The sequence below is a fragment of the Choloepus didactylus genome, chromosome 4 (assembly GCF_015220235.1).
Source record: "Choloepus didactylus isolate mChoDid1 chromosome 4, mChoDid1.pri, whole genome shotgun sequence".
Taxonomy (NCBI): Eukaryota; Metazoa; Chordata; class Mammalia; order Pilosa; family Megalonychidae; genus Choloepus; species Choloepus didactylus.
In genome coordinates, this window is record NC_051310.1 from 164,472,908 (window position 1) to 164,497,989 (window position 25,082).

The window sequence follows — 25,082 nt, forward strand, 5'->3', positions numbered from 1 at the left end:
AAAGCTAAGACACAAGAGGACATTTGTAAACTGATGTTTATAGCAGCATTATTCATGACTGCCAAGAGAAGGAAACAGCCTAAATGTCCATCAACAGATGAGTGGAAAAACAAACTGTGGTATATACACATGATGGAATATTATGCAGCTGTAAGACAGAACAAAGTCACAGAACATATAATTACATAGATAAACCTTGAGGACATTATACTGAGTGAAGCTAGCCAGAAACAAAAGGACAAATACTGTATGGTCTCATTAATATGAACTAGCATTAAAGAGAAAACTTTGAGAGTTAAAAGCTAAGAACACAGGTTATCAGGAGATAGAAAGAGGGTAGACATTGGGCATTTGATGCTGAAGGACTATAGAATGTTCAACAGGATTGACTGTATAGATCCAGAAATGGATAGTATAATACTGTGTGATGGTAGCCCAATACTGTAAGTACACTGAACAAAGACATCTGTGAGTAAAGCTGAAAGAGGGCTAGGGGCAAGTATGACACCAGAAGGAAAGATAGATGATAAAGACTGGAACTGTATAACTTAGTGAAACCTAGAGTGGTCATTGATGGTGATTAAATGTACAAATATAAAAATGATTTTACATGTAGGAGAACAAATGAATGTCAACCTTGCAGGGTGTTGTAAAAAGGGACAGTATTGGGGAAAAACATAATCAAAGCAAACTGGAGTTTATGGTTAACAGTAACATTGCAACATGCTTCCATTGAATGCAAGAAAGGAAATACAACAAAGCTAAATGGCTATGAGAGTGGGATTTAAGGAAGGGTATCGGATTCTTGGTAGCGCTGTTGTTGCCTGACCTTATTATTATATTGTATTGTAAGGTATTTTAATTTTTTTATCTTTTTTATTATTCTTTTAAAAAATTTTTTTTGGAATAATGAATACATTCAAGTACTGATTGTGGTGATGAAGGCACAATTATATGATGATACTGTGAACAACTGATTGTACACTGTGGATGATTGTATGGTATATCTCTATAAAATTGCAGCAAGAAATATAAACAGAAGGATACAAGTGCCGGAGAAAACATGGAAAGAGGGATGTACCTATTCACTGTTGGTGGGGAAGTTAATGGTGTAGCCTATCTGGAGGACAGTGTGGTGGTTCCGCAAGAAGCTAAGTATGTGGGTGCCATAAGGTCCTGCAACCTCATTTTGGGGGATATACTTGGAAGATCTGAGAGCAGGGACACAAATAGACATTTTCACACTGGTGTTTATGGTGGCAGTATTCACAATTCATAAGAGATGGAGGTGGCCTAAGGGTACATCGACTGATAAAGAGAAAGGTGAACTGTGGTGTATGCATACAATAGAATATTGAGCAGCTACAAGAAGGAACGAAGCTGTGAGACATGTAACTAGGTGAATGGATCTGGAAGACAGCATTTTGAGTAAAGTACGCCAGAAACAAAAAGACAAACATTATAATGCCCACTAATATGGACTAACTACAATGCATAAACTCTGAGAATTGAATCTTAGAGCACAGCTTGTCAGGGGAATGCTTATTGTAATGGTCCCTAGATTATAAGCTTTTACAGCAGTCACATCTATTCCTGAGTTGTAATGGTTATCTCCAAATTCTGAGATGCTGATCTCTTTGTATATAACCTGATCAGTCTCTGGAATTTTGGGTATCTGTGTGACACCTGAAACTCAGAGCTAGAGCTCCAGCTATGAATGTCAGTATTACCTCATAAAGCAACTGTTAAAAAAGCTGAAAAAGAGTTCAGATTTCAATTAGAGATAATGAATGAAGCAGATCTAGTTAGGACTAAGGCAAATCAGGCCAAAGGGTAAAGGACAATATTGACTGTGTTTTAAAACTTCAACATCTGTGTGAGACCAAGGGAAGAGATGTTTATTGGGTACAAGATCCATATTTTCGGTCAGTTTATTCCAACACCATAACTACATGGAACTTTGAAAAGAAAGTGAGATCTGGTGGGTTTGTACAGGTTAGTGTGAAATCCCAAAACATCCCAAAGTAATCTGAGCAGAGAATAAAAATATATTTGCAAGGCCCCCCTGAGGAACTGGGGGAAAATACAGAAATGTGGGACTTCCCCACTTGGGTTATTACTGATATTCTTACAAACATTGAGGATTAACAACTTGGTGGGATGAGCCCTCGATCTTGTGGCTTGCCCTTAAGAAGCTTGTTACTGCAAAAGAAAGACTATTCCTACTTATAATTGTGCCTCAGAGTCTCCCCCAAAGAACCTCTTTGTTGCTCAGATGTGGCCTTCTCTCTATCTCTAAGCCCACTCAACAGGTGAACTCACTGCCTTCTCCCCTACGTGGGACATGACTCCCAGGGGTGTAAATCCCACTAGAAATGTGTGACATGACTCCTGGGGATGAGCCTGGACCCAGGATTCTGAGACTGAGAAAATCTTCTTGACCAAAAGGGGGATGCGAAATGAAACAAAATAAAGATTCAGTGGCTGAGAGATTTCAAATGGCATCGAGAGGTCACTTTGGAAGACATTCTTATTTGCTATACAGATATCCCTTTTTAGTTTTTAGTGTATTGGAATAGCTAGAAGGAAATACCTGAAACTGTTGAACTGCAACCCAGTAGCTTTGATTCTTAAAGACAACTGCATAACTATGTAGCCTACATGGTGTGATTATGTGATTGGGAAAACTTTGTGGCTCACACTCCCTTTATCCAGTGTATGGACAGTTGAGTAGAAAAATGGGGACAAAAACTAAATGAAAAATAGGGTGGGATGGGGGGGGTGATTTGGATGTTCTTTTTTAACTTTTATTTTCTTTTTCTTATTGTTATTCTTTCTCGTGTAAGGAAAATGTTCAAAACTTAGATTGGGGTGATGAATGCACAACTATATGATGGTACTGTGAACAGCTGATTGTACACCCTGGAAGATTGTATGGTATGTGAATATATCTCAAAAAAAAACAAAATTTTTTTTAAAAAAGTAGCTGACCCCTCACCGAAATAAGCATAAAGTCTGCTTTTTACTTAAGAATGAAGTTGGCCTGGCTATTAGAAAGATATAAATCTTAGTTTATTATTGTAGGGCACCAAGCAAGGACCTCAATTTCTGCATCTGCCAATTGACGATAAGAAATTAGATGATTTCTAATGTCCTTCCCAACTCTAACATCTGCTGATTTCTATGACATTACTGCTGCTCTTCCCTTGTTTTCGGCTATGGTGATGTCAAATGGCACTCTCTTTTGAGTCAGTAGTGCTGATGACTTTGTTTCGGTAATACTGGTTCTCCTAATATTGATGGGATGTGACAAGCAAAGAGGGAATGGAGAAATGTGTTTTGAAAACTGAGTATGATATACATTTCCATCTCAAGCAGGAAAATTTGTTTACACTTTGCATGCAATTTGCAGGGATGTAAATGTCAAAGCAAAAGCTTTATATAGTTAGCACACAAGTGGTTGGGTTAAACCAAGAACTAGACACAAACCTAGTCACCCCTGGTGAATGGTACTGCACACAGACTAGATCTGAGCCATCCAGATCTCAATGGCTAAAGACAACCTATGACTCAGTGACAGTTTAAGAGGTCAGCTCCTACCACTAAAGACTAACTGAATGTCCATAACGCTCTGGGTGTTCTTCAGAACGTTTAGGGAAACACAGTTTCTTTACTTTAGTGAGTTCTTGTTTCTAAAGGTTGCTAGGATAGCTTGTTAGAATTTACTGTAAAAGGTTCAAATGCTTTAGGGTTGCTAAATAATTTTAGCCCATAATGCCACAATCATCACTGTGACACTGAAATGTCCCTAAGTTCCCACAATGTTAGCCTTTTTCTAATATTTTGTGGCATTTTGCATTAGCATTCCACAAAGTGTCCATCCCCTTTATTAATCCTTTCCACTCATTTTAGTCAGTTTGGAAGACAGAGAAACCCCAGGGTTGAAAGAACTCTTGATTAGTATCTGTATCTATTCTCCTTCCTTTTTGTACTATACCCTTCAGACTGGAAATCTCATAAACTCCCCTGATATCCTCCTCTAAGGTATAGCAATTTTTGTATCAGGAAATGCTTTTTATTTATATGTCTGTTCCGTCATGAGAGAAGATGTTTCCTCTTAGCCCTCAAGATTCTATCATTAATAAAGACCCAAGAAGGTACTGATGAATAAGTGATTTGGCAGCCTTGGTTTCCATGCCTCCACTATTTCTCTCTGCACTATTCACTCCATGAGTGTCCCTTTTATGAATCTGAGCCTTTGCCATTTATAGTTCTCTCCACCTAGAATGTTCACCTATCTACCCACTCATCTACCCCACTGACTTCTCCTTACTCACAAGGATTTATTTTGAGAATCCCCTTCTCTGGGAAGCCTCCCCTGACCAACACCACTTCTCTCTCTCTCTCATAAACACACACATACACATACACCCGCACTCTCACTCACTCACAGTTAGATGCTCTTTATCTCAGCTCCCATAGCAATCTTTATTTAATTTCTACTTCTTACCCCAGCACATTGTAATTGTTTGTTTATTTCCCCCTCCAAATATAGATAATAACCCTCTTAAGGACAGGGACCATCTTAGTCTGCATCTCTGTCACCTAGCACATTATCTGGCCTACAGAAAGTAGCCAAGAAGTATTTAGCAAATGAATAAATCCATCTCTCCCAAGCACTGGTTCCCTCCCAGTGCCTTCTATGAAACAATATTCTTTGCTTCCATATTAAAGTTATGAAAATTTAACAAGCTCTTGATGACAATTTGGAAGCCTCACTAGGACCTCTCAGGAGGCATTTCTCTTGTGTTTCAGAATCTGTATGCTTTGCATGACAGGCCAGATGTCAGCCTTTCCACATTTCCTCAGAATTACCTTGAGCCGAATATGTCCCTCCTGTGTAGTTCCAAAACCTTCTATCTGGGCAGGCAGCACTGTTAGCTAACTGTCGGCATTACACTGCTGTATTCATAAAAGATTGTCAGCAACGATGCAGTATATTATGCAAGATCATTTGTTCATGTAAAGACACATTAAACCTAGCAGTTGCTTTGTCTCTTGTCAAGGCAATTGTGCACTGTTACATTAGAGATGAGAGTTTGCAACATCAACCTGCTACTACTGTTTTTGCTACCCACTCTGAAAGAATCAACAATTCATACGCATTTCCTTGTTTCTCTTCTTTGGTAACAACTTAGCCACTATCCAAACAGGAATCTTATCAGTGCCAAAGAATTTCCCTTGAGCAAAGTCATTTCAAGCAATTTCTATACTGAGTGCTTGAGGTCCTGTGCATTGTCCTCAGCCCCACAGCTGGGGCCCTGCCACTCCCTGCCAAGAGGCTTCCCAAGGCCTACCACCTGGGCCTCCACACCAGCATGCTTCAAGATTACCCACTGTCTCGTCTTACCAGCCTTTTACCAGGCATCATTTTGGATACCCTCTCCAACACCAACATCTTACCTGCACCTGTTGCCTATTTGCTGCCAAACTTCAGCAACCTGCGCTGTTGGCCAAGCTAAATCATTACCCACATGCAGCAGAGTTCCCCTCCAGAACTGCACACATCACCAGTGGGCTGTCTCATTCCACGATCCTGTGCCTCCTAGTCTACTCCATTCTGCAAACTTCCATGTCTCCCATATCCTGAAATGTGACACATGACAGTATTTGATAAAGAAGACCCGCTCTCCATCAGGTCAGAGTTTGGAGGCCAGGGGAGGAGGTGAAGGAAGTAAAAAATAAAAGGATTCTGCTGTCCTGGACTACTCTAGCAAATCATCCTGCCCTGGCTGTAAGAACCCATTAAAAAGCTGAACAGGCAATCCAAGAAGTGAAGCAGGAATTTGAGGTCATTCCCCCTACATCCTGCTTGCAACTTCTCCTCACATCAACTGCAACAATTTTTTTGTGCCTCTTGTTAAGCTTAGTGCCCACATATCCCCTCTATGCTTAGCTTCAAGGGGAGGAGTGTCCCATGAGAATTGTCTAGTGCATTATAGGGTAACTTTCTTGTGCTGCTTTTGATTCTACTCTGTTCATTCTCTGCATCAAAACAAGAGCAGGTAAACCATCTTGGCCTCTAGGATATGACAGCTCAACCAGGGTCTCTCCAGGTACCTTGTCCAGGGAGGAGAAGCAGATATATTCCCCCTTCCTCTCTCTGCCACAAGTGAGGGAAGGGGACATAAAAGATGGACAGGAAGAACCATAAAAAATGTGCAGGAGCAATTTTCACCCACTTGTATAGACTGCAAGAGACCTTTAAGGTCACGTAGTCAAACTGCTTCTAAAGAGCTGGGAATGAAGAAAAATGAAATCACAACCCTTTAAAACATAACCTATCCCCCTCCCCAGCCCCGAGGATCTGGGGGAAGGTGCGGATGTGTTGGACATCCTCACCTGGACTGGTGTTGATGTTGTCACAAACATTAGGACTGGTGGTTTGATGTGCTGAGCCCTCTATCATGGGACTTACCCTTATGAAGCTCATTACCACAAAGGAGAGTCTCAACTTGCATGTAATTGTGCCTAAGAGTCTCCCCCTGAGTACCCCTTTGTTGCTTAGATGTGGCCCTCTCTCTCTCTAACTGAGCCATCTCGACAGGTGAACTCACTGCCCTCCCCCCTACGTGGGACCCGACTCCCAGGGGTGTAAATCTCCCTGGCAACGCAGAATATGACTCCCGGGGATGAATGTGGACCCGGCATCGTGGGACTGAGAGTGTCTTCTTGACCAAAAGGGGGATGCAAAATGAGACGAAATAGTTTCAGTGACTGAGAGATTCCAAATAGAGTCGAGAGGTCACTCTGGTGGACATTCTTATGCACTATATAGATAACACCTCTTAGGTTTTAATGTATTAGAATAGCTAGAAGTAAATACCTGAAACTACCAAACTCCAACCCAGCAGTCTGGACTCCTGAAGACAATTATCTAATAATGTAGATTACAAGGGGTGACAGTGTGATTGTGAAGACCTTGTGGATCACACCCCCTTTATCTAGTGTATGGATGAGTGGAGGAATGGGATAAAACTAAAGGACAAATGGGGTGGGATGGGGGGATGATTTGGGTGTTCTTTTTTCACTTTTATTTTTTATTCTTGTTCTGGTTCTTTCTGATGTAAGGAAAATGTTCAGAGATAGATTGTGGTGATGAACGCATAATATGTTATCATACTGTGGACAGTGGATTGCATACCATGGATGATTGTATGGTGTGTGAATGTATTTCAATAAAACTGAATTCAATTTAAAAAAAAAAAAAATAAAACATAACCTAACATTTTACCTTATTGCACCTAGTCCCAAAGCTCACTCTCCAGGGATGTACAGCCTTGGGTAGCAAAGCCCTAACTAGCCCAGGTTCCAGACAACAAAGGAGTAGGTAAATTTTGGCTCTCATGACTCACCTGGCTGCAGGAACACCAGGCCTTCCAACACAGAAGTTTTGACAGGCCACAACCAGGCAAACACTGAGAGAAGAAAGTTAAAACCCATGTAATATGAAAAAATTTGAAATCCTTATCTTACCTTTGTATTTGGTCTGGGCAGGGGTAAAATATCTATAGCTATATGTTTATCCTATATCTTATCTTTTATTCTCCTTTTCCTTTTTCATGTAGAAATCACCTTTCTTTTTCATTTTTAGTGTCTGGTTAAGAATTTTATCTGGGATAGGTTTTAAAGACGTACTTTCAAAAGGTGCTGCTTTAAAAAAAATGCTGAAAATAAGTAAGAGAAATTAGAAGTTCCCCCAACCCATTAAAAAAGGTAAGCTTGCTCCAAAAGTAAGCTTGGAAGTGCTTGTAGGGAGCAAGAAAAAGGAGAGAAGAGATAGGAAAAGGTCTGGATCAAAAAATGGTGAGAATGGCTCCATAAAACTGGCAGCAGGCTGAGGTCCAAGGAGAAAGTCTCGTGTGAGAAATAAACTATGGTAGAGAAGACAGCAGGATTTTAAACTGCTTCCTGTTTGCTGCATTTCCCTTCTCTTATCACCAAACCTTTAGAGAAAGTCTTTTAAAATCAGCAGCCTTGTACTGGTGATGATTGGGGAAAGAGAATGACAGGTGCAGGGGATGAGAGGACAGGGCATTATTGAGAACTAAAGAGAAGCAAGACTTTGGAAGAAATGATGATCAGGAGAATGTAACCCATAGAGAGCTCTAAGAAAATATTATACACACGCTAAACTTGCCATAGTACTTGGTTTGTGGACTCATGGAAAGGGTGTCCCACGAAGGCTGGAGGATTTGGGCATACTTGGGTTATGCTTACTTTCTATGGAGTATTTCGAGCTTATAAAGTAACTTGTCCAGCATCTATGATGTCATTGGTAGACTCTGGGTTCAAGTCCAGATCTGAATGGCTTCAAAGTTCATGCTCATTCCCCTACCCAATTCTGCTTCCCCACAGTTCACACATTCATTTCCACCCACTTCTCCATTCTAAATTTAATCTGGTCTTATCCAGCACCCCAAGGAAAGGTCTACCCATGCATGCTCAGTCCTGGAATTCCTGTCTGGCTCTGAATCAACTTTAGTCCAGGAGATTTTGGGGTGGAGCTGAGTGTTGTTGAGAGACTGAGAGTCTGGAGAGGCTTTTAAGACCAGCGATATCAGGCCTACCTTAAAAAAATCCAGTTCCTTCTTTTGTCCCCATCTTCTCTAAAGTGCTGAGATGATTTCAAACTGAGGATGACTGAAATGTAGTTATGTCACTGCATTCATCTCCCTTCCATATGAACTCTGAACAATGAATTAGACTAAAACTGTTATCAGAATGAAGATAAGCAAAAAAGGTAAGGTTTCATCCATTCAAATATTAATCCACAGGTATTTATTGATGACCTGTTGTGGGTCCAAAACTATCTTAGACATTGTGGAGAGAAAATGTATTAAAGGCAAGAGAATTTGAAATTTAGCTGAGTGTTTCCCAATCTAAGCTAAATTATCCCAGTTCTCTATTGGGGACCCAGGAGTGGAAAGGAGAAAGAATGGGAAGGTGAAGGGGACTGTCTATAACTGATCTGTCATTAAGCATTGTAACAGAAAGCCAGCTGACACCAGTTAGGCCTTTCCCCAAGGTGTTTGCCTGGGGCAGAGGCTGAAAGGCAAAGCTACAAATATTTGATTAATCCTAAATGTTGTTAATCCAAGTCTTCACCAAATTGTAAAGTCCCAGTTTCAATTAAAAGGAATACTCAGCTCCATTCCTGTCCTGTGCTTAGTCCCTGAGAGGAAGTCACTGATGTCTTCAATGACTTCAACTCAATTCTTTAGACTTTTCTTAAATAGCTGTTACTGCTTTGAACCATGCTAAAAATTCATTTATATTATATAAAAATCTTGAGTCCATGATTAAAAACCCAGATTTCCTCCTGCTTTTAAAAGCAGTCACAAATTCAAGATCTTGGATGATGCTGAAAATGCAGTTTGATTACTTGGGACACTTGGACACAGAAAATGCTACTCAAATGTGTCCTCCTGTGGTCTTTTATTTGACCAGAAATGTCAGTCTGGGTTCCACTGGGAAGGATCTTGAGAAGGGGAGTTTCAGCACAAGGGGACTGGAGTACTTCTCCTAGCTCTCACTCTCACATGGTCCCTCATTAATATTATGGATTGAATTGTGCCCCCCAAAAGACATGTTCAAGTCCTAACTGCCAGCCTTGTCAATGTGGTCCTATTTGGATATAGTATCTTTGAGGATGTTATTAGTTGAGCTGAGGCCAAACTGGATTAGGGCAAGCCCTAATCCAATATAATTGGTATCCTTATTTATAAGGAGAAGAAGTTTGGACACAGAAAGGCAGAGAGAGAAGACATCCGTGTGACAGAGGCAGAGACTGGGTTATTCTGTTAACCAAAGGACATCATGGATTGCCCTTCAGACCTCAGAGGAAGCACAGCACTGCGGACACCTTGATTTCAAACTTCTAGCCTCCAGAACTGTGAGACAACACATTTCTGTTGTCTTAAGCTATCCAGTTTGTGGTACTTTGTTATGAGAGCCCTAGGAAACTAAGACAATGATTATCAGCTTAGAACATATATTTTTTGTAGAAATTCAAAATGAAAATTTCCAAAAAACTGTGCTCTAATTATTGGTGCTCAAATTTTGGGTGAGTTTTAAGGAAGTCAGTGATTAATTTTGGTCATTTTAAAGAATCAAATACATATTTTAAGTATGTTTATATATAAAAATATGATTAATGAAAGAAAACAAAACCCAATTCCCAGCCCCGGTTTCCCTAAGATTTTCTTTCCCTCTTCACTCTTTGTCTATTTCCAAGATCTCTAGCACAAAACAAAATATCCAAACTACCCAAAAAGAATGAGAAGAAAAAGTTTAAAGAACTAGAGGCTCTTGGGGAAAGTTGGCATCTTTGCAAGTAGGAGAGGGTGTTCGTGTTAGCTGAATCATTGGCCAGGCCTACTTTTGCAGGGCTCATTTTGGTGGCCTCTATTATTACCAAGAAACAGCACATTTTCAACACTACATTTTCCCTCAGCAGGCCCCTTTCAACAATATATTATGGTTCTGTTATAGACAGGCCAAATTGCATTAATCACTTTCTTCAAGATGTAGGTTGTGGCAGATAATACATTTTTAAGTTTGCTTTGCTGCCAGAGCTTTCCTACAATGTGGTCACCTGTAAAAAGTTCTCTCTTCTCATTCTAAGCCCACCACTGCTGTACATTTCACTTACCTTTAACTGTCTCCTGCTGTACACCTCCTAAGTGCTTTTTAGTTCTGCTTTTAGTCTCAAATTCCTTAAGGATTCAGCTAGTATAATAATCTAATTGTCTGACTAGCCATATTTCTGTCTACATTTTTAATGTATCTAATAAAATGTTGATATATTGTTTATATTCTCTTTGGTTAAACTCATGGAAAGCTTAATTTTTACAAATAAGAAACTCTTGCCTCCCAAAAGGCATGGCAGTAGAAGGTTTTCAAACAGAATAAATATGAAGTATAAGCCTATTTTTCTTAATGAAATAAAATGAACCTTGCCTTTGCCACTCCTCTAAAGTAGGACTCAATTGGAAAAATCTTAGGCAATGTTTGTTGATTTCTAGAAATTACATGTATGTAAGTGATTACATGTAACTCAATCTAATATTGATGCACAAATTCATCACTTCAAATATCCATAGCCTATTAATGCCATGGCTTTAATGCTAGTCTAGGTAAAAGAAGTTTATACTTCCTAATGGATTTTTAAAATTTTTATTTAACACAATTATTTTGAACATCTATTCTTTTAAAATTATTTTTCTTAGTTTTTCCCTTGAGCTCTTTGCTCTCTTTTAAAAAAATATTTGCTTTTTAAAAAACAGAATTTCCAGCATTTTTATCACAAAAAGTCAATTTTAAATAATCTGTTCCCATAGTTCTCTTATCTGTTGCCTTGCCCAAGTCCTGTGATTTGGATTAAATAATTGGAACTCATTAGTAGAATGGACTTTGATTTATTCTTCCCAGAAAGAATGCTTTCCACACACACTTGGGGACAGAAAAATAAGGAGTTTGGATATGTACGATGATAGAGAAAATGAACAGTGAATTACAATAAAAAATGAAGAATTAACTACAAATGTGATCTCTCTAAAACAGAGAGATTGTAGGTATATTAGCCATATTTCAATAGCTGATGACACAAATGAGATTTAAATATATACGTTTTATCACTAAAAGTAAAATTGTTAAAGAAATGCAAACTGAAACAGTAAGATATAGACTTATTTGCCTACCATGCCAGCAAAAATTTTTAAAAGATGATAAAAATGTTGGCAAAAGTATGGGATAAACTAGGACTCTTAATTTACTGCAACTGGGAGTGCTAATTAGCAAAATTTTTAATGGGAAATGAGAAATATATATTCAAGTTTTAATATTACATATCCTTTGGTCCAGAAATTTTATCTTTACAAATGTATTCTGTACATATAATAGAAATACACAAAAAGGTGGGTGCAAAGATATTTGCTGAATGAGCATAGAGCTCTAGCTCTGGAATCACACACGCTTGAGATGATGAATCACCGCTCCAGAACTTATTAGCCATGTGACTTAGGCAAGTTACATAACATTTCCAGATTTCATTGTCATCATCTGCAGAATTATTTTGAGAATTAAATGAAATGATGCCTATACAGTAGGTAACACAGTGTCTGGCATCTAGTATGTATTCAATAAGTGTTTTTACTCTTTGTGGTGATAATATTGTTATAAATACTATGCAGGGTTCTTCATAATAGCAAAAAAATTGAAAACAACCCAACTATCTGCCAATTGGGGAACTGGTTAAATAAACTTAAGTCTTTCCAATGTAATACAACATAGTCACTTAAAAGAATGAGATCAATCTGTATAAAGAGAGCCAAGATACACTATGAAAAAATCAAGTTTCAGTATTAATTGTATTATTCCATATCTGTTATGAGACAAAACATATTTTTACTAGCATTTACTGGAGAAAAGAAGAGAAAGAAAGATGCAAGAATAAAAAAAACAAAATATTAACAGTGATCATCTCTGTAAAGTTAGGTAATGGAGCACTTCCATTTTCTTTTTTGTCTATCATGACTTTCTATAATATGTGTATTTTTACAATGAGCATATATTACTTTTGTAATTTAAAAAGAGATTGTTTTTGAAAAAGTAAAAATGAATGCAACATGTGAGGCAATCCTTCCTACTAGATCCTCAAATCAAATAAAAGAAAATAAGACGTGTACTCTTGCCACCTCTTAGCAAAAAAAGTTGTCTCATGATGAAATACTCAAGTATAAAATGGAGTTTATGTTCTCCTCTGTTCCTTAGTTTAGACCTGCTTGCTGCTTTCAGTAAATTGAATATGTAGGGTGTGCAAAGAAAAAACCATGGATTATAGAGCTATAGCAATTCAATAGGAATATTTTAAATAAATCAATATGAGTAGAGAGATCTAATTTATTAAGTTAGCTATTTTCTAGTTTTCAATTTTATATATGAAGGACATCCAGATCATTTTCATCCTTGGGTTCCCAGAACCTAGCTTATAAATAAGTGTTCAATAAAATACCTGTTGAAGCCAGTCAACAGAGGTTTGGCAGGCAGGACAGGGGAGTGGAAGGGAGACAGGGAAGGTGTGTGAGAAGAAATGAACACAGACGGATTTCCTGCAAATGCCTGAGACAGATCAGAGAACTTTAGAGCAAGAAAACAACCAAGAAACTTCCCAATCTAGCACCTATTTTCATGAGGAAACTGAGTCCCAGGGAAGGTGAGTTGCCCCAGGGAATCAATTGCTGTCTGGTAGCAGAGAAGGTACTTAAACACAAGTCTTCCACTTCGACTTCAGTTTCCTCTTCTACCCAGTTTGTTACCCCCACAAAGGGTTCTTACTGTAGAGACACCTGCACAGATTCTTCCTTCCCATGGAAAAGAGGGCAGTAGGGGTGAGAGAGAAAAAGGTTTCCTCTAGTACAGCTACGTAACTTTATAAGTTTATTATTTCTTAACTTAGATTGTTGTTTTCCCCTAGTGAAATTTGCAGTGCACTCAGAAGATATTCCAGCAGCTCCAGTCTGCTCTTCATTGCGACCTTTCAAAGATGTTTTCCGTTTTCCTACCTTTCTTTTTGATTACATTAACAAAAACAAGTACAAATCCAGGTTGTTTCATGTCTTTGTGCTAACTTTGCCTAGGAAAAAAAGATAAAGTAAGGCAAATATAAACTAGATGAGACTACCATTATGAATTTGGAAGCAAGATCCACTTCTTTCTTCTTCTGCCCATTCAAACAACTTCCTTCTTCAGCATTACTTAATAGCAATCCTTCTGTCTCAGATGGCAGCACTTATCACAGGACAGATAAAATGTCAGGGCTAAAGAAAGGTGAACAGCTGGAAATGAAAGATCCAAGCAGAGGGGATATAGAGGGAATGCTTACCAAGCAGAAACTGAACTCTGAGTGGTGGTAGGAATTTTACTTACCTGAATTTACTTAATGCAGTGGCAAATGTAAGCCTGGCATAATACATAAGACTTCAATGAAATTGTATTAAACAACTGATAATTTATGAGACCTGATATTTTCCCCCTAGATTCTAGTTCATCCAAATTTAAACAGGCAGAAGGGTGATTGATACAACAGTGTATCTTTCACTTAATCCAGTCCCAGTTAAGTTTCCCCCCTATTACCATGTTACACAAGGGCAACCCCACACTGGCAGTTGGTTGTTAATTACATTTGATGTGCAGTAACACAAGAGAGCTAATTAACTTGCATCAAAAAAAAGCTTTATTTACCGTGACAAATTAAACAAACTCATAAAGTGTTCAGCCACAATGGCTCTCAATTATCATGCAGTCCAAGTAATGTGGTGCAAACATATTCTCAGGCCTCGCTCAGGTATCACTTCAGTCTCGCAGCCTTTCTGCACATGTACAATTATAAATGGGTCTTTCTAATGAACAGAACTGAAAGTCAATTGCTCTTTGTTTTGCTTTGTTGTGTGTGTGTGTGTGTGTGTGTGTGTTGAGTGTGTACATAGTTTCTAAGGTACAGCTGGACACATCGGTCATGTTCAATTTTTTAATCCTTGCTGACTTCACAATTCCACAGAGTTTTCCTTGAATTTAATCAGAGAACTCTTGTAAAGCAAAAAGGAAAAAATACTTGTTGTTCCAAAACCCATGCTGTGTTGAGCATGATTGCCTAAAACTGGTCATCTTCAAAATCTTCTTCTAGACAGTTGTTGACTCCCTTTAATAGTGATGCCACTGATCCATGATGGTTCAAATAGGAAGGTATTAAACAGTGCCTTTCTATTTTGGCAGGGTAGAGAGTACAATTTGCTCCCTCAGCCAGTATAAAGCAGCAGAAGACCTAGGTGTCTTCAGAGCACATTTTCTTGCTATGGAAAAACCGGTTATAATTTCCACCATTTTTTTCAGAACAGGGTCTAAAATTATCTGTGGTAAGGATTTAGGAAAATGCATTCCCTTTCTTTCTACATAGTTAATTTGTAAAGTGATGGTTTGAGGTTGGTAGCACAGTAAAATTCAGAGTCAGATGAATAATAATAATAGCAGTTACATTTATTGATCGCTCACTCTGTGCCAAGCACTGTGCTTTACATGTATGATTTCTACTAGAGAGGTACTACTATTATCCCCATTTTACTGATGAAGAAAAAGAGTTTTGGAAAACTTCAGCAACTTGTCCAAGCTCAAGCTCAGGCAGTTAGTAAGCAGCAGAACCAGGACTACCTATCTCAAAAGCTCACGCTCAACTACTCTGAACAAAGTGGTCTGGCAAGTTATTGTACCCCCTTTACCTTCTCTGAAAAACAGAGATAACACTTGAAAGCTTTCTAGGGTCATTGTCGATACCAAATAAGACAACAGTTATATATAGGACCCACAGTAACTTTAGATGAAACTAAATTATTGTAAACATTTGCTGATCAAACTTGCACAAAAAGTTCATAATGAAAGTCTTAGTTGTCATCTTTCAAGAGTAGAGTCACATACTTACATGCCAATAAATGTCTAAGGAAAAGAACTTTCCTGACAGGACAAGCAGTTGCTGTATCTACATGACAACTTAGAATACTCAAGACTCGTAAAGATAGTTATCCTAGGTACTTTGAGTAAAGAGAAGAAAAAAAGAAAGTAAAAGGAAACTGCCTGCTCTTTAATCACCCCACCAGTACTTCTGAAAGATAACTGCCCTTCAGTCCCTTGTAGAGCTCTCCCAGAGAAATAAAAAAAAAAAAAAAAGTTGCTTTAGAATTGATTCTCTTTTAAAAACTGTGCTAGACTGGCCTCTACACATTTAGCCCAAGGGTCAGGCTTGGTCATTTCCTGTTACACCTCAATCAACAAGGGATCCATGCTTCCCAGAAATGGGCTGGAAGGCACCCTCAAGACTGGATGTCCTGCTTCCTCACCTCTTGGCTGTTGACATTTATGAATAAACTGAAGTCTGTAGCTGAGGTCTAGAGTCGCTCTGTTCCTAAAGGACATTTATCCTTCTACCTAATCAGCATTTTTTTTCTCCTGGACAGACATCAAGTTTGGGTAAAAAAGGGTCACCAATAATGTACTGCACTTGGCAATAGGTCCCAGCAGGGTCTGGTAAAGAAATCACAGTAGGAAATGCAGCTGAGTGTGGGCATAACAAAATGTCCTTTATTTACAGGAGCATAACCTGTAATATGCAATTTCAACATTGAAGTACACCATAGTGAGACTAAAAGATTGCTGATTCTCTAATGAAAACTTTGAGTGATTCCAAAGGTCCAGGGTCTTTTGAACTAGGTGATTATTATATACTAACAAGGCAGTGTGATTATTCCACCACCGAATATTCATACTAATCAGCGACACACTTCTAACTCTGCCAACATTTCCTGTCCAGAGCACTAAACTTCACAACTGTCAATATGTCTCCCAACTGAAAGGATAACAAAAGACTGAACAATATTATTTTTCATTTACTGACTTCTTCATAAACTACATCTTAAATGTTCTGCAAAGACCTACGATTCACAAGTATAATCAATTTGCCTCTCCCACCAATGACAATTATGAGGTATGACAGAAACAAAGACTAGAGAGAAATAAATCTTGAAACAAGTCATTTGTGCAAATGGAGAGATGCAACTAGTCATATTGAAAATCTTACAGCCTAGTCTACAGGGAAAAATCTTATAGTTCACTATCGCATCAGGAAAGATAAGCGCATAAAAAGGCTGACCAATTTATTATAAACAGGTCTTTTTATGCTAGACTGATTGCAGAGATGTTACTATAACGGAGAATTCTGAAGAGGACATTAAAATACAGCTACAACGCCAAATGGAGTAGTTGATTTCTTAGAGCGTTATTAGGTGAACGTGGCACTCCCTTCTGCATTTGGAAGTCCATGGGTGGCCATTAAATCAAACTGAGCATCGTACAAGCCTATTCATATTGACCAGAGTATGGTGGTTCATTTAGCCAATTCTGCAAGTGCATATTGCAGGGAGCTGGAGAGGCTGTAAAGACCCTTCCAACACTATTCAGAGATCTCCTTGATTACAATGCTCCCTGTGGGACCACAGGAGTTACTCCCCCCACCCCTATTTTGAATGCTAAGAAATTCTGAACCAGGCAAATGGCAGTGCATTCCTTTCTGCTTTACACCCCTTCAGCGAGATTCAAAGAATCCAGTCAGATCAACCCCAGTTTGTAATTTTCCCTTGATTTTAGGCGGTGATCACTGCAAGCTAGGAGACCCCTAAATCTATAGGATGGTGCCCCGATTGTCAGAACTAGAGCTGCTGTGACTCTATTGTGCTTGAGCTGCAATGGACAGCTCAGTTTCTCAGGGACTGGAAAAGAGCTACATGCCTTTGACTTTTTTACCATAAGAGTCTATAAGGCTTTGCACTATTGGTGAAGCAGGAAATGTCAATGTTCTTTTCCTTTCCAAAATTCCAAATTAAGTGATTCTCCCAGCCTGAAACTCTTTGGGAATCAGAATAGGGCTCTAACCGCTCTTGTTTTCTCATCTTAACAGGCCATATTGTATTATTCTACAAACACAATTGTAATTGATAGCGTTTCAGGTGAGGGCTATGGAATACATAAGGATACGGAATCACTTGTTTATTTTAAAGACATACTAGAAGTTTAACAGAGTACAGAAGTAGAGCCTCAAAGACCCACAGTGAGAGAATATATATTTACTCCATGCCTGCTGCCACTATGGAACTCATTATTTTGGGAGATGCCTTTGAATATTTTCAGAGCCAGTCGAATTTTCATACTTAGAGGATGGGTTTGTTTTTGTGAAAACATCTTGAATTCATTTATTACCAATTTTAATGAATTAGTAGACTATCCTGGAGAAAAATATTGTTATTTGGGGAAAAAAAAAAAAAGAATATGACTATAATGTTTTAATGCTAATTTTCTTGTGAAGTTTCATTGATTCTGAAAGCCATTTGAAAACCTACTTGAAAAAGATGTTATGCACCCACACAAATTGTCTGCTTATTTGAAAAACACATATTGAAGGTCTTAGGGTTTATTTAAAAATCAACCAGTGACAAAATTGCAGAATATTTTACAACAAACAGCTACCTGTTCATGCAAGAGACATTGTCTGGGCACCTACTACATGCTGGACAGACACTGTATTAGACTGAGGATCCAAGGATGAAAAAACATGTTTGCTATCTTCAAAAGGATTATTATAAGATTGTGGAGAGAAAGACATGGAAACAAATGATACTGTAATGTGGTTGATCCGGGGGAGAGTTGTACAAGGTGTAAGGGCAGCACAGGAAAGGGAGAGTCTAATAGTAATAGTTAACACTTGCCTTCCATGTGTGCCTTCCATTAAATTAACTATTTAATCCTCATAGCAACCCCATATGGCTACTACTACACATGTGAGGAAGTCAAGGAATATTGGCCCAAAGAGTAACATTCAGAACATTAGAGCTGAGGCAAGGCAACTTGAGTTAGCATGACAATTAAGAATTCTAAGTTCTTCATCACTGATGGTGAGTAAAGTGCTGGGTAAAGAGGAGCTAGGGAGTGGAAAAGAGACTGGAAACATATATCTAAATACAAAGGGGCCATGTCATTGAGGGCCTTAGGTGACAACCAAAGGAGGTTATGTTTCTCATGTAGATGATGGGAGCTGATGAGGAATTCTGAACATTTATTTGTGCTAATTCTCATCCAATTCAACCAATCTACTGGGGGTGGGGAAGGCTTACAATGACAAGGGTAAGAAAGAATCCTGTACTGAAATTATCCATCAAGTTAACAGCAAAAGAGTGAGACACAAGACCTCTGAACGGGAGTATTTTGCTTAGCCTCTAAGCCTTGACAAATGTAAAGTTTCCCCACCCCCAGCTTCCCTTACAAAAACATTCACATCAGCAGTCTTCAGGGGTGACGTCAGACCACAACGTTGTTCTTCAAGCCCCTGTGGGAAAGCCAGTTGCGCTGCTTTGGGGTGTACTGTGCACTGTCAATGAGGGTGTCAGTAAGCTCCCTCTTGTGGCCCAAATGCTGGGGTCTCTCTGATTACACTCAGTGAGCGCTGTGTGTCATCTGATGCCGGTGGCTTCCCAGGCCAGGCAGGCAAAGGAAACAACACTTCCTGCTCAGGGCTGCCCAGAAGAACCTGATGAATATCTGGCGTCTCAGCTCTCCTGGAAATCTGAGATCGTCCATTTGATTCTCTTAAGAGTCAGGTGACCTGGCCTTTGACTCTGCCTCAGCACTCCACCAAGACCCCCTGGCCTAACCACAAGGACTAATTCCACTCAGAACCAAACCGTGTTTGTACAGTTAAATAAATAAATGTGTGCAAACCTAGGTTCTGACTCCTTACCAGTGTGTGTTGCTAAAATACAAAAAAATAATTATAATGGGATTTCTAGTTAATGATTTTTTCGTCTGCTATAACAGTTAAATTAGACTAAATTCAGCTGTTTGAGTGCCCTCTGACAATATTTTTTCTCTCAGCTCGATGACTGTTTTATCACTCTATACTCACTTGACCTAATCGGCACCATCCTGCACACTGAAATGTTTATACTGCTAAATGAATTTTTAATCTAACTTTTACAGCATTCAATTTCAGTTTCATCAGCCATCCACAGAGTACTATCTAATGTTTTAAAATAATCTAGACAGTTAAAAAAAAAGGGGGGGGGTGGTGGTAGGAGAATCGCCGTGTTATGAAGCAAATGATTAATTAAAGCAAATTAGATTCTGGTAGCTCTTGCTATTATTTTCATGTGTTCCCCAACTAGACTAATAAATCTTTGTTGAGAATGTGTGCTTTTGCAAGATTCAGGAGTCACCTGGGAAAGACATTATTGACTAATATTTTTGTATTGCTGTTAGTTTTATATTCTATTACCCTATGGAATAGCAACTAATATTTTTCAAATATTTAGTGCATTCACGAATCTGACTTCACCTACTGGATAGACATAGGTTTGCGAGGGGCAAACACCAATTTTTCTGTATACTCAAGTAAATTACAGTTAACCAATATAACCAATAATATGTCAGCAAAACTGGAAAATCTAAAAGAAACTATACCATGAGTGCCCAACGCGTAATAATCAGAGCATGGCCCAGGCCTGGGCTTTCACCAGCTGCAAACATTCTCTAAAGCACTGGGCATAACGAGAGCAGCTCTCCTCCCTTTTAGAGGTTTATCTTCCCTCCTCGATTAATATCTGGCACTTCAACACTGAGGAAAGTAACAATGCCGAGGCAAACAGCTCTCTCTAAATCCAACCAAATGCTGCTGCCATGCAAACTAGACAGTCTTTGCGTTGTTTCTGAAGGCACAGAAGGGAGGTATTGACAGCTATTTCAAGAAAGGGACCACATACTTGCCTTTATTTAGACTGCTCAAAACGCTGTCACTTAAATAAACCTTTAATAATTTTTGTTTGAAAATCAACTGTTGCCTTTTACAACTTGCACTACTTATTGCTTAAATTCTTCTGTTTCAAAGTATATTTGCTACAATTTTCCCATTTACTTTACCTCAAGCTTAGCCAGTTGTGTCCTTTTTTGCCCAAATCCAGAAATATCGAAGATTATTCTGGAGACAGATGCCAGTGTAAACTGGAAGCTCAGTTCTCCTCCGTCTCTACTCATTGCATGTCACATTTTCATAAAACTTATCAGGAGAGGGGCACAGATTTATTTGAAGTCTGTAATATTGTGACAACAAAATAAAACAGCTTCTTAACAATAATATAAATACTAGGAATAAATTTTTCTGGAGGTTTGTTAAATAAGGGGGGGAAATTACATAATCCCCAAAAGTGAAATTTTAGATGGCAACAAATAATCACATACTATTTAATAATTGTGCTGGTTTTGAAATAGCGTCCCCTATCAAACTCCAAGATATGAACAAAGGGATTAAAATTGCTCCAGACAATTTTGGGTTCTATATGTGATTAACCTCCACTCCCAACCATAGCTCTGTCAATTTTTATTCCTAAGTAAGTAGGGTATGGCTACAGAAAGGGAAATACGTATTTAAATAGATACAGATAGGCATTCATTTTTGGCCCCTTCTAATGGCAGACTACAAAGTGAGCTATGATTACCCATCAAAGCAATTTCCTCTACCGATTCCCTCTATCTTCCTCCCATCCTGCACATTTGAACACGTTTCTCTTTTCCTTGGCGCTCCTTTCTATCCTTATGCAGCACAGCCTCCTGGTGCCTCTGCAGACTGGAAAACAGCCTGCATGCAGCCCACTGTTATGGCAGCACATCCCTGTGGCCCGAGTGTTTTTTCAGACAGTTTTAAAACGATCCAGTATTGCATGAGTTAAAAAAAATTCCCTCTGGAAAAGCTAATTATTGCATGCAGATACTTCTTTGTGTGATCAAGGAGGGGACAATTTAATAGGCTCTGTAATACAACCAAGAACAAAATTGCTTTAAAGGAAGTCTCTTGTTGAGTGACAACTCTGTTGCCTGAGCCAATTAGGTCCCAATAAAGAGTGTTGAATTGGCTCCTGCTTTCTCATTAATTATGTTCTGTCACAGACATGGGGCTTGATTTAGCAATTTTGTATTACATTAAGATACTGAAAGGCCGGGAACAAATGGCTCACTCTGATAATAGGCATTCTCTACACGGTGTGACATTTACTATCCAGCTGTCCGTAAGGCAGCCTAGCACTTCAGTTCAGGGGTTTATTTGTCATGGCTTCAAAGGGACACTCAGCTTTTCACAAAAAAAGAAACAGAGAGGCTAATAGATAGGACAAAATGTACTGCTGATATGCTTTATTAGAGATAGGATGCTAGGGTTTTGCTAACAAGCTCATCCGTTGGGACTCAGCCGAGTTTGCTGCCAATCATCCTACACACAAAGGCACACTAGTTAACAAGGAGAAATGAATTACAGACACTTATTCTGCCGGTGGGATCACAAATACACCAATCTGTGAAAGAGGCACAAACTCCAGAGACAAACTACATATTTGTCAATAACCTCCTAGAAAGAACCCTAGTAATTCTTTGAAGACCTTTGATTTAGCTTCCCTCTAAAATACATGTATAGGAAATGTTTTAGTTACCATGACATTCTTTCTTTATTTGTACAAATTTTCAACACATTAAAAACAGAAAACTGAGGAGGTCTGCAAATGTTTTAGTGGGTATCTATACACTACTTTTCATATCCCTCCACAGGGAGTTGCTGCTTTGATTATTTCATTAAGAACAACAGAAAATTAAATCTTTAAACTTTAGGTTTGAGCCACAATCCACAATGCACTAGGAAATCATCTGTAACTTGGAATATATTGTGTATGCCAATTAAGAGAACACGGTTAGGGAGAAAAATAAAAACCAAGTCTCTCTGGTTAAATAATTAGATTACTTTTTTTATTATAATAAATATGTTTATTTCTACAGATAGCTAGACACATAAATAATCTTTATATATATATATATATAACATATGAATTCATAATGTATGAACATGAACCTAAACCAATGTCTCTATACATTAAATATAATGAAACACTCCATACCTTCTGCTTAAGAAACTGAGCCAAATCTCTGACCATGGCATGATCAACATTTTTGCCACTTCTGTTATTTAAACATCCTCCTGGAAACATATCATATAGAAAAACCTATTGCTGATTAGGAAATGACAATGAACTTCAATTTAAACTTACCTACTGACCACAATGCAATTAATCAAATCTGAATATGTCATTGCTAGGTAAATTACAAAATAGTTCTGCAGAATAGTTCCTAGAGACAGTATTCTGCACATCTGATTGCAGGTTGCATCAATTCACTTAACTTATTCTTGCCACCATCTTGGATTATGGCAACTTGAGGCTCAACTACAAAAGGGATAAAAGGAGATTTACAAGACTCCCTTTCCTCAGAGAGAAGCTCAAAGAATGTGAAGATCTGTTAGGCTCGGTTTCAACGTCAGGGAGAACAATCCATCTCTCCTGCTTTTACTCTGTCTTGAGGCTCAAAGCATCCTCTACCAAGTGGTAAAAAGCATCCTAGGGAGAAATATGGCTTTCTTCTTTTATTGAACAGTTTTCCCACATGAATCCTTGCTTCCTTTATTCACAGAAACTTTCTTTAACTCCTCTAAATCTGAGATCCTAAATAATTCCCTATTAGTGTTGACCTATTAATAACTGCTGGGGAAGGAGAACAGGAACCAGAGATATAGGGATGGCTATTTGCTGCATTTGCATACATGATACCTTCATTTCCTCTCTTTGCCCTTATCAGCAAAAAGGGGTGGGTAAAAATAGTTCATTTAAAGGAAGTGGGTCTTACCTAACATAATTCATAAGCCTTCTTTATAATTTCTAATTATTAAATAAATCATTTTTGATGAGGAATCCTCTAAATCATCTCCTCCACTTTAAAATAATGCCTTAAAAATGGAAAAAGGGGAAAAAAGGAAATCATGTGAAAAGACAGTGCTGATTTTTTCCCCATCTCTCCACTCCTCCAAGGAAATATCATATTCAAAAAAGCACTTGCACATTATTTCTCAACACCAATAATACCCGTGAATTATGTATTTTTTAAAAGCATGTATTGAACACAGACCTGGTTGGAAGAACTTACGATCTAAAAGAACTATGAAATACTTATTTTTCTCTAAAATTTACCATGTTTCTGCTTTAGAAAAGCCTTTGTGATAAATAATATGCATAATAGAGGCAAGAATCATTTTATCCTCACTTAGCAGGAGCTTTAGCTTCACTATTCAGGTACTCCATAAGGTTGAAATCTTACAAAAAGCCTAAGCAGCCCTCAGGCTGAAGTAAAGGTATTTATATAGACATTAAGTATTTATGCAGCAATTTATATTTTCAAAGCCCTTTGTAACCATTCATTAGTTCATCCAAATAACTTCCCTCTGAAGTGTTTGAGTGCTTTGTTTCCCAGGCAGAGAGGTTTGGGCTCAGAGAAGTGACTGACATCTGGCATGGAGGACTTAGGTCAGACATAAAGAAAAATTGTATCTCAAAATGGGTTTCCTAAGGGTTTTGTGGAACCTTCTCTTCTTCAAGTCCTTGAAAATAGGTTGGACTCCTACTGAAATACTTTCGTCATGATTTTCTTATGGTATATCTGTAGGTAGAGGAACTAAGTAAGTGATTCTGGCTCTTGCAACCCTAGCTTTATATACTCTTGGGATATTTACACCCACAAGAAAACTCAGGAGCAGGCTGTAAATCAGAGAATAAAACTAGTATCTATGCCTAAGAGATACTGTCTTATTAACATGAAACATTATGAAGGGAAATTTGGGGAAACTGCATCTTTGAAAATATTTTCTTGAGACATTTACTCCCTTGGCCACACTAAGGCAGATGTGAAAAACAGACCCCTTGCACACAGCCATTTTCATCCCCAAAGACCCCAGTTTGGTCACATCCTGTTAATTTCCTACTAAAACGCTATTTCTACCTCTACTTTCTATCTTAACCACTGTGGTAGTTTATCTCCAAAGACTGCCTCAATTAATTCCTTTCCTCCTCATACACTCTTGTGTTCATGTGTGGTCCTTAGCATCTGGGCTCCTAAGAGCTGTGTGACCCCTAGAGAGGGAGAAAGTGACATTGTATGCATTCCAGGCCTAGCCTTCAGAAGGACTAGTAACTTTGTCTTCTTTTTTCTTGGAATGCTTCCTCTTGGGGCACATCTTCTTGGAGCCCTGAGCTGACATGTAAGGAGTCCAGACTACTCTTCTGGAGAGAGAGAAGCCACGTGGAAGAGCACAAGTTGCCAGACATGTGATTGAAGAAGCCATTTTGGACAATCAGCCCAGCAAGCCTTCATATGACTTCATTCCCAGCCACTATCTGACTGCAACTACATGAGGGACCCCAAGTGAGACCCCAGTTGAGACCAGACAACCCCAGAACTATGAAATATTATAATATATTATTATTTTAAGCCACCAAGTTTTGAAGTGGTTAGAAATAGATAACCAGAATATTCACCGTCAATGTTGACTTCTCCATTTTCCTGTG

General features: G+C 38.5%; 1 pseudogene; it reads left to right on the forward strand.

Moving 5' to 3' along the window:
- The first annotated feature begins 5,660 nt into the window (after window positions 1–5,660).
- LOC119532987 overlaps window positions 5,661–25,082 on the forward strand; it is a 168,876-nt pseudogene continuing 149,454 nt past the window's right edge.